A 10,179-nucleotide genomic window follows, 5' to 3' on the forward strand; every position below is an offset into this window, starting at 1 on the left:
TAACCAAGCTCACGCAAACCACCCCACCAACTCCCTCAGTGTCAATTTCCTCCTTCCCCAGGAATGCCAATAGTCCTGCAGGCCATGTCACTGGCAATTCTGACGAGTCCTCTCCTGCCTGGGATTCCTCCGATGCATCCTTGCGTGTAACGCCTACTGCTGCTGGCGCTGCTGTTGTTGCTGCTGGGAGTCGATGGTCATCCCAGAGGGGAAGTCGTAAGCCCACTTGTACTACTTCCAGTAAGCAATTGACTGTCCAACAGTCCTTTGCGAGGAAGATGAAATATCACAGCAGTCATCCTGCTGTAAAGCGGATAACTGAGGCCTTGACAACTATGTTGGTGTTAGACGTGCGTCCGGTATCCGCCGTTAGTTCACAGGGAACTAGACAATTTATTGAGGCAGTGTGCCCCCGTTACCAAATACCATCTAGGTTCCACTTCTGTAGGCAGGCGATACCGAGAATGTACACGGACGTCAGAAAAAGACTCACCAGTGTCCTAAAAAATGCAGTTGTACCCAATGTCCACTTAACCACGGACATGTGGACAAGTGGAGCAGGGCAGGGTCAGGACTATATGACTGTAACAGCCCACTGGGTAGATGTATGGACTCCCGCCGCAAGAAGAGCAGCGGCGGCACCAGTAGCAGCATCTCGCAAACGCCAACTCTTTCCTAGGCAGGCTACGCTTTGTATCACCGCTTTCCAGAATACGCACACAGCTAAAAACCTCTTACGGCAACTGAGGAAGATCATCGCAGAATGGCTTACCCCAATTGGACTCTCCTGTGGATTTGTGGCATCGGACAACGCCAGCAATATTGTGTGTGCATTAAATATGGGCAAATTCCAGCACGTCCCATGTTTTGCACATACCTTGAATTTGGTGGTGCAGAATTTTTTAAAAAACGACAGGGGCGTGCAAGAGATGCTGTCGGTGGCCAGAAGAATTGCGGGACACTTTCGGCGTACAGGCACCACGTACAGAAGACTGGAGCACCACCAAAAACTACTGAACCTGCCCTGCCATCATCTGAAGCAAGAAGTGGTAACGAGGTGGAATTCAACCCTCTATATGCTTCAGAGGTTGGAGGAGCAGCAAAAGGCCATTCAAGCCTATACAATTGAGCACGATATAGGAGGTGGAATGCACCTGTCTCAAGTGCAGTGGAGAATGATTTCAACGTTGTGCAAGGTTCTGATGCCCTTTGAATTTGCCACACGTGAAGTCAGTTCAGACACTGCCAGCCTGAGTCAGGTCATTCCCCTCATCAGGCTTTTGCAGAAGAAGCTGGAGACATTGAAGGAGGAGCTAACACGGAGCGATTCCGCTAGGCATGTGGGACTTGTGGATGGAGCCCTTAATTCGCTTAACAAGGATTCACGGGTGGTCAATCTGTTGAAATCAGAGCACTACATTTTGGCCACCGTGCTCGATCCTAGATTTAAAACCTACCTTGGATCTCTCTTTCCGGCACACACAAGTCTGCTGGGGTTGAAAGACCTGCTGGTGAGAAAATTGTCAAGTCAAGCGGAACGCGACCTGTCAACATCTCCTCCTTCACATTCTCCCGCAACTGGGGGTGCGAGGAAAAGGCTCAGAATTCCGAGCCCACCCGCTGGCGGTGATGCAGGGCAGTCTGGAGCGACTGCTGATGCTGACATCTGGTCCGGACTGAAGGACCTGACAACGATTACGGACATGTCGTCTACTGTCACTGCATATGATTCTCTCAACATTGAAAGAATGGTGGAGGATTATATGAGTGACCGCATCCAAGTAGGCACGTCACACAGTCCGTACTTATACTGGCAGGAAAAAGAGGCAATTTGGAGGCCCTTGCACAAACTGGCTTTATTCTACCTAAGTTGCCCTCCCACAAGTGTGTACTCCGAAAGAGTGTTTAGTGCCGCCGCTCACCTTGTCAGCAATCGGCGTACGAGGTTACATCCAGAAAATGTGGAGAAGATGATGTTCATTAAAATTAATTATAATCAATTCCTCCGCGGAGACATTGACCAGCAGCAATTGCCTCCACAAAGTACACAGGGAGCTGAGATGGTGGATTCCAGTGGGGACGAATTGATAATCTGTGAGGAGCGGGATGTACACGGTGATATATCGGAGGATGATGATGAGGTGGACATCTTGCCTCTGTAGAGCCAGTTTGTGCAAGGAGAGATTAATTGCTTCTTTTTTGGGGGGGGTCCAAACCAACCCGTCATATCAGTCACAGTCGTGTGGCAGACCCTGTCACTGAAATGATGGGTTGGTTAAAGTGTGCATGTCCTGTTTATACAACATAAGGGTGGGTGGGAGGGCCCAAGGACAATTCCATCTTGCACCTCTTTTTTCTTTTATTTTTCTTTGCGTCATGTGCTGTTTGGGGAGGGTTTTTTGGAAGGGCCATCCTGCGTGACACTGCAGTGCCACTCCTAGATGGGCCCGGTGTTTGTGTCGGCCACTAGGGTCGCTTATCTTACTCACACAGTCAGCTACCTCATTGCGCCTCTTTTTTTCTTTGCGTCATGTGCTGTTTGGGGAGGGTTTTTTGGAAGGGCCATCCTGCGTGACACTGCAGTGCCACTCCTAGATGGGCCCGGTGTTTGTGTCGGCCACTAGGGTCGCTTATCTTACTCACACAGTCAGCTACCTCATTGCGCCTCTTTTTTTCTTTGCGTCATGTGCTGTTTGGGGAGGGTTTTTTGGAAGGGCCATCCTGCGTGACACTGCAGTGCCACTCCTAGATGGGCCCGGTGTTTGTGTCGGCCACTAGGGTCGCTTATCTTACTCACACAGTCAGCTACCTCATTGCGCCTCTTTTTTTCTTTGCGTCATGTGCTGTTTGGGGAGGGTTTTTTGGAAGGGACATCCTGCGTGACACTGCAGTGCCACTCCTAGATGGGCCCGGTGTTTGTGTCGGCCACTAGGGTCGCTTATCTTACTCACACAGTCAGCTACCTCATTGCGCCTCTATTTTTCTTTGCGTCATGTGCTGTTTGGGGAGGGTTTTTTGGAAGGGACATCCTGCGTGACACTGCAGTGCCACTCCTAGATGGGCCCGGTGTTTGTGTCGGCCACTAGGGTCGCTTATCTTACTCACACAGCGACCTCGGTGCAAATTTTAGGACTAAAAATAATATTGTGAGGTGTGAGGTATTCAGAATAGACTGAAAATGAGTGTAAATTATGGTTTTTGAGGTTAATAATACTTTGGGATCAAAATGACCCCCAAATTCTATGATTTAAGCTGTTTTTTAGGGTTTTTTGAAAAAAACACCCGAATCCAAAACACACCCGAATCCGACAAAAAAAATTCGGTGAGGTTTTGCCAAAACGCGGTCGAACCCAAAACACGGCCGCGGAACCGAACCCAAAACCAAAACACAAAACCCGAAAAATTTCCGGCGCTCATCTCTAATTATTATCACCATCAATCTGTTGCAGATTAATAAAATCAAAATTTCTATCCTCAATTTCTAAATCTTCCTCAGTACTACTCATCCTCACATTTTCAGATGATTTAGATATTGTGGTAGAATGCTGCCCAGAATTGATCACATTTTCAGATGTGATCTGTCTGACACAAACATGCCACTCATCAATGCCTTTTTCTCCTCTGAAGTCTTCTGTGAACGCACAGTTTGTTCATCATCCTCAGAGTTATTTTTGGTTATGGGTATGTCTGTTTTGGAAATGACACTAGTCACCTTTCTATTTACAAGGCATTGGGTTGTGCATCCCAGCGCTTCTGATCTCCATGTCCAAAATGTAAAAGGACAATGGCCCTCATTCCGAGTTGATCGGTCGCAAGGCGAATTTAGCAGAGTTACACACGCTAAGCCGCCGCCTACTGGGAGTGAATCTTAGCTTCTTAAAATTGCGACCGATGTATTCGCAATATTGCGATTACTAACTACTTAGCAGTTTCTGAGTAGCTCCAGACTTACTCTGCCTGTGCGATCATTTCAGTGCTTGTCGTTCCTGGTTGACGTCACAAACACACCCAGCGTTCGCCCAGGCACTCCCACCGTTTCTCCGGCCACTCCTGCGTTTTTTCCGGAAACGGTAGCGTTTTCAGCCACACGCCCCTGAAACGCCGTGTTTCCGCCCAGTAACACCCATTTCCTGTCAATCACATTACGATCGCCGGAGCGAAGAAAAAGCCGTGAGTAAAAATACTTTCTTCATAGTAAAGTTACTTGGCGCAGTCGCAGTGCGAACTTTGCGCATGCGTACTAAGCGGATTTTCACTGCGATGCGATGAAAAAGAACGAGCGAACAACTCGGAATGAGGGCCAATAATTGTATTAGCAATGATTTGCTAGTAAAAGTATTGCCCTTTCAAATGTTGGGCATAAACAATCAGAAGTACCAGGTTTTGATAATAAACCCCTTAGAACAAGAAGCTAGAGTTGGGGAAGTTGTTGGAGACACCTGACTGTGTTGGTCACTTTTGACCAGGGTCATGCTCCCAGCCAATGGTGTCACAGTTGATCTTATGCTGCATCCTAGGATCAAGGATGCTTGCATGAGGTATGACAGCTTCTGCTGCATTACCATATTAGTGCTATCACTGCTGCTTCCATGTAAGCAACAGTAATAGCTACTCCAACCACATATGAATCAGACCCATGTGGTATACAGCACACCACACCACAGAACAGACATAGGGGTAAATTTACTAAGATTCGTATTTTCCCGTTTCAGGTCAAAGTTCAATCACGAATGACATCGAAAGTGTAAAACTGCAACTTTTTGAATTGATTACGACTAATTTACTAAGCTGTCGTATTCGGGTTTTTCTTTTGTTCCGATGTCGATGTCATTCGTGGGTTTTTTTCTATTTTTACGGCAGTGATTAGCAAAACACTGCCGACTTTTTTTACAATCAATCTCGGCCGGATCTGTGTGATCCGTGCTGGGGTTTATTTTTTTTTTTTTTTTTTTATTAAACACTGTAAAATAATAAAAAAATATGCGTGGGGTCCCCCCTCCTAAGCATAACCAGCCTCGGGCTCTTTGAGCCGATCCTGGTTGCAAAAATATGGGGAAAAAAATGACAGGGGTTCCCCCATATTTAAGCAACCAGCATCGGGCTCTGCGCCTGGTCCTGGTCCCAAAAATACGGGGGACAAAAAGAGTAGGGGTCCCCCGTATTTTTAAAACCAGCACCGGGCTCCACTAGCTGGACAGATAATGCCACAGCCGGGGGTCACTTTTATATAGTGCCCTGCGGCCGTGGCATCAAAAATCCAACTAGTCACCCCTGGCCGGGGTACCCTGGGGGAGTGGGGACCCCTTCAATCAAGGCCCCCCCCCCCCCAGCCACCCAAGGGCCAGGGGTGAAGCCCGAGGCTGTCCCCCCCCATCCAATGGGCTGCGGATGGGGAGGCTGATAGCCTTTGTTGTAAAAGAAAAGATATTGTTTTTAGTAGCAGTACTACAAGGCCCAGCAAGCCTCCCCCGCATGCTGGTACTTGGAGAACCACAAGTACCAGCATGCGACGGAAAAACGGGCCCGCTGGTACCTGTAGTACTACTACTAAAAAAATACCCAAAAAAAGACAAGACACACACACCGTGAAAGTATAATTTTATTACATACATACATACACACATACATACATACTTACCTTAAGTTCCCACGCAGGTCGGTCCTCTTCTCCAGTAGAATCCAAGGGGTACCTGTTGAAGAAATTATACTCACGAGATCCAGGGGTCCAGGCTCCTCGGGAAATCCAGGGGTAATCCACGTACTTGAAAAAAATAACAAAACGGTGTCCCGACCACGAACTAAAAGGGGACCCATGTTTGCACATGGGTCACCTTTCCACGAATGCCAGAAACCCACTTTGACTTCTGTCTAAGTGGGTTTCTTCAGCCAATCAGGGAGCGCCACGTTGTAGCACTCTCCTGATCAGCTGTGTGCTCCTGTCCTCACTGACAGGCAGCACACGGCAGTGTTACAATGTAGCGCCTATGCGCTCCATTGTAACCAATGATGGGAACTTTCTGCCCTGCGGTTGACCTAAAGTGACGTCACCGCTGAGCAGAAAGTTCCCAGCATTGGTTACAATGTAGCGCATAGGCGCTACATTGTAACACTGCCGTGTGCTGCCTGTCAGTGAGGACAGGAGCACACAGCTGATCAGGAGAGTGCTACAACGTGGCGTTCCCTGATTGGCTGAAGAAACCCACTTAGACAGAAGTCAAAGTGGGTTTCTGGCATTCGTGGAAAGGTGACCCATGTGCAAACATGGGTCCCCTTTTAGTTCGTGGTCGGGATACCGTTTTGTTATTTTTTTCAAGTACGTGGATTACCCCTGGATTTCCCGAGGAGCCTGGACCCCTGGATCTCGTGAGTATAATTTCTTCAACAGGTACCCCTTGGATTCTACTGGAGAAGAGGACCGACCTGCGTGGGAACTTAAGGTAAGTATGTATGTATGTGTGTATGTATGTAATAAAATTATACTTTCACGGTGTGTGTGTCTTGTCTTTTTTTGGGTATTTTTTTAGTAGTAGTACTACAGGTACCAGCGGGCCCGTTTTTCCGTCGCATGCTGGTACTTGTGGTTCTCCAAGTACCAGCATGCGGGGGAGGCTTGCTGGGCCTTGTAGTACTGCTACTAAAAACAATATCTTTTCTTTTACAACAAAGGCTATCAGCCTCCCCATCCGCAGCCCATTGGATGGGGGGGGACAGCCTCGGGCTTCACCCCTGGCCCTTGGGTGGCTGGGGGGGGGGACCCCTTGATTGAAGGGGTCCCCACTCCCCCAGGGTACCCCGGCCAGGAGTGACTAGTTGGATTTTTGATGCCACGGCCGCAGGGCACTATATAAAAGTGACCCCCGGCTGTGGCATTATCTGTCCAGCTAGTGGAGCCTGGTGCTGGTTTTAAAAATACGGGGGACCCCTACTCTTTTTGTCCCCCGTATTTTTGGGACCAGGACCAGGCGCAGAGCCCGATGCTGGTTGCTTAAATATGGGGGAACCCCTGTCATTTTTTTTCCCATATTTCTGCAACCAGGATCGGCTCAAAGAGCCCGAGGCTGGTTATGCTTAGGAGGGGGGACCCCACGCAATTTTTTTTGAAAAAATAAGCACTTTCCCACCCCTTCCCACTGATATACATGCACGGATCTCATGGATCCGTGCATGCCTATCCAATCACGAATAAAAAAAAAAGGTCTGTTTTTTTTAGCACTTTTTTACGAGTTGTAATTTTTCACGGCAGTGTTTGTTTGTTTTTTGCTTTGCACTTCTTAGTAAATGACCGAGATTCATACTTAAACAGCCGCGTTTTGACCGATGGTGTATTCATTCGTAATTTTTTACTTGGACTTGCAAAAAATTACGAATGCCCTCATCTCTGCCGTGATTAGTGTTTAGTAAATTACCGAGATGACACTTTGATGAAAAAACGGCATCTCGGTCAAAATCGGGAGCTTAGTAAATTTCCCCCATAGTATCCAACCTAACAATGAAAACCAATCTGTGACAACATATAAAGAAGTTTCTCTGTAGAAACAATAGATAATCGCCATTGATTACAGTATTACAGTAAGACATTTTCATATCAATTTCTGATCCTATTCATGACAGGACAGAGGTTCCAGTAAGAGGCTGCCCTGAAGAAAACATCTCCAATGAGAATGTTTTTGCCACTTGCTTATTACAGAGATGAAAGCTTTATTCTAATAACTTGACAGGAGGAAGAACTGAGTAGATCTGTTTACCTACCACAATGCAGTATAGTGGCCATAGACTAATACTTTAGCCAATTGTTAAATAGCCTTGACAAAAATATTGCCTTAATATTGCGGAATAGCTATTTTTACATGATTTTGATAAACAGGCCCCATGGCCCTTTAGGGAAGCTTATGTTGCTTTTAAAAATTCATCATCTTTCAAGTTTCAAAAATAGATCCACTCTATTCCCTTTTCAGCTTAGTGGAGAGATGTAATCAATGATTTTGTATCTCAAAGAGATTAAACTGTTTCAGTGCTTTGAAATTTGTAATTGCTGGTTGATCATTGAACTTGCCTTCTTTGGCTGCTCTGCTGGAGGAACGCTGCATCACCACTGTATATGTTTTTGAAATGTCTATCCATCTTTCTCATATTACAGAATCCGTAAGGGCAAAGATGATATGCACAACAAAATGGGTTGTACGGGTGACCATGTGTCTGTTTCATCAGTATGGGAAAGCTTGAAATATGGGATTTTACTAGTGTCTCTGTTGAAAAATGTAGTATATTTATAGTGATCAAAACTTGGCATATCAATGTGTACAAGTCACTGATATCTCTACCACTCTAAAAGCAGACAATTGGTTTCTTGTTCCTAAAGCAGATAGATGGCATGATCTTGCTCTCTTATTTCTTTGCATTGTGTAACCCATGGGTCAAAATGTCTTTACTGTGTGTGCCCCAATGAGGCGCAGTGAAAGAGTTGTACACGTACTTTGAGGAGTCTGTACAGAGACCTTACAGACCTTGTTTTTGTACTAACAAGGGGAGAGAGAGAAAGCTCTTGTGTGGGCGTACTCTTGGAAAGGAAGAGAAATTCTTCAATTGAAAAAAGATTATGTTAAAACATATATTTATTAATCTAAATTAAAACAATTACCCATCTACGATCCAAAAATATGAGAAAATATTAGGAATGTTCTGGTCTATTAATCATGAGAGAAAGATTAGAAAGGCTGCAGACACTGAATAGTCTGACACCCGTTTCTCCTGACCAGTACAGATGTTCTGTATTAATGGGACCGGAAGAGGAGGTCAGTATACGAATTTTGTCATAGAAAGACCACTTAGATTAGGTCAAAACTATACACTTTACTCATTACCCGTGAAGCCATATGGCATGAATTCGAAATGTACAGATGTAGCCACCTTTATCTTGACTGTTTCTCCGCCGAGACGGGCGTTTAGCCACGCTAAGGCGATAGCTGAGTTTAATCACAGGCAGGCGCGTTGAGACGATCTAGATACTCATCATGCATTACACATCTCCACCACTGTGTGGCTAATGCTCCACTAATCCAGTACTTTCGATCGTACAGTATAGCGGCGGATTGATCTACAGCTCTGGCAATACTGTAGGCGTAACGGGAGGCGGTGGAAAAAGTATGGAGTACAGTACTGTATGTGTATGGAGACGCAACTACAGTAATTGTGTAAAAGGAAGAATGTACAGTACAATGTATAAACACCGTGCTTTTAAAATATATGAGCGTCTGAGTTCGCTAATGCATAATGGGAATGGAGGACTAGCAGAAGGCGGAGGAAAACACCGTGCTTTACAAATGCGAGCGTCCGAGTCCTCTAAGGCATAAACCAACAGCAATGGGGCGGGGGCCGGGCGCTGTTTGCAGTACTTTCACACATGAAATTAGAAATCTCTCATGAGGCGTCGTGGGCTAGGGGTGAAGGCTCCCACCTCCCTCACTGGGGGTCCAGGGTTCGAGACATGATGTGCTTTCTTTCTTTTTTTTTTTTTTTTCTGTAATAATGCACTGTATTATTTTATTTACATTGTAAGACAGTCAATGGAAGGATGCACACAGGTTTCACATAAATCAAAGTACATCTGCAGGAGCGATTCTTTACGCTAAATGCACCCAAACAGCGTGAATGAAATGAGTGTATTCTGACGCTACCAACTAAGCAAAACAGTACTGTAGATCTTCAGCGTTTGTGCATTGCACAGGACCTGAATTTCCTCCCTGTGCAGGCCCCCAGGGGGGAAGGGCGATGGGGGTAGGGGCGGAGACGATGGAAAATACTGTGCCTTTGAAATGCAATTACAGTACATGAGCGTCCGAGTACACTACGGCATACTGTAAACCAACACCAATGGGAAGGAAGTGCCAACCTTATTTTTAATGTGTTCCCGTGACATTCACTTTAACATTTTTTTTTTCTCTCCAATACAGTACATCCAATGGAAGGATGCACACAGGTTTCACATAAATCAAAGTACATCTGCAGGAGCGATTCTTTACGCTAAATGCAACCTACAGTACGGTACTGTAAGTGAGCAAAATAGTACTACAGTGGGCGTTTGTGTATTGCACATGACCTGCATTCCCTCCCTGTCTACTGCATGATCTGTGCAGGCTCCCATGGGGGAAGGGCAACAGGCTAGCAGAAGGCGGAGGAAAA

Source organism: Pseudophryne corroboree, chromosome 4, assembly GCF_028390025.1.
Source record: "Pseudophryne corroboree isolate aPseCor3 chromosome 4, aPseCor3.hap2, whole genome shotgun sequence".
In the NCBI taxonomy this organism is placed as follows: Eukaryota; Metazoa; Chordata; class Amphibia; order Anura; family Myobatrachidae; genus Pseudophryne; species Pseudophryne corroboree.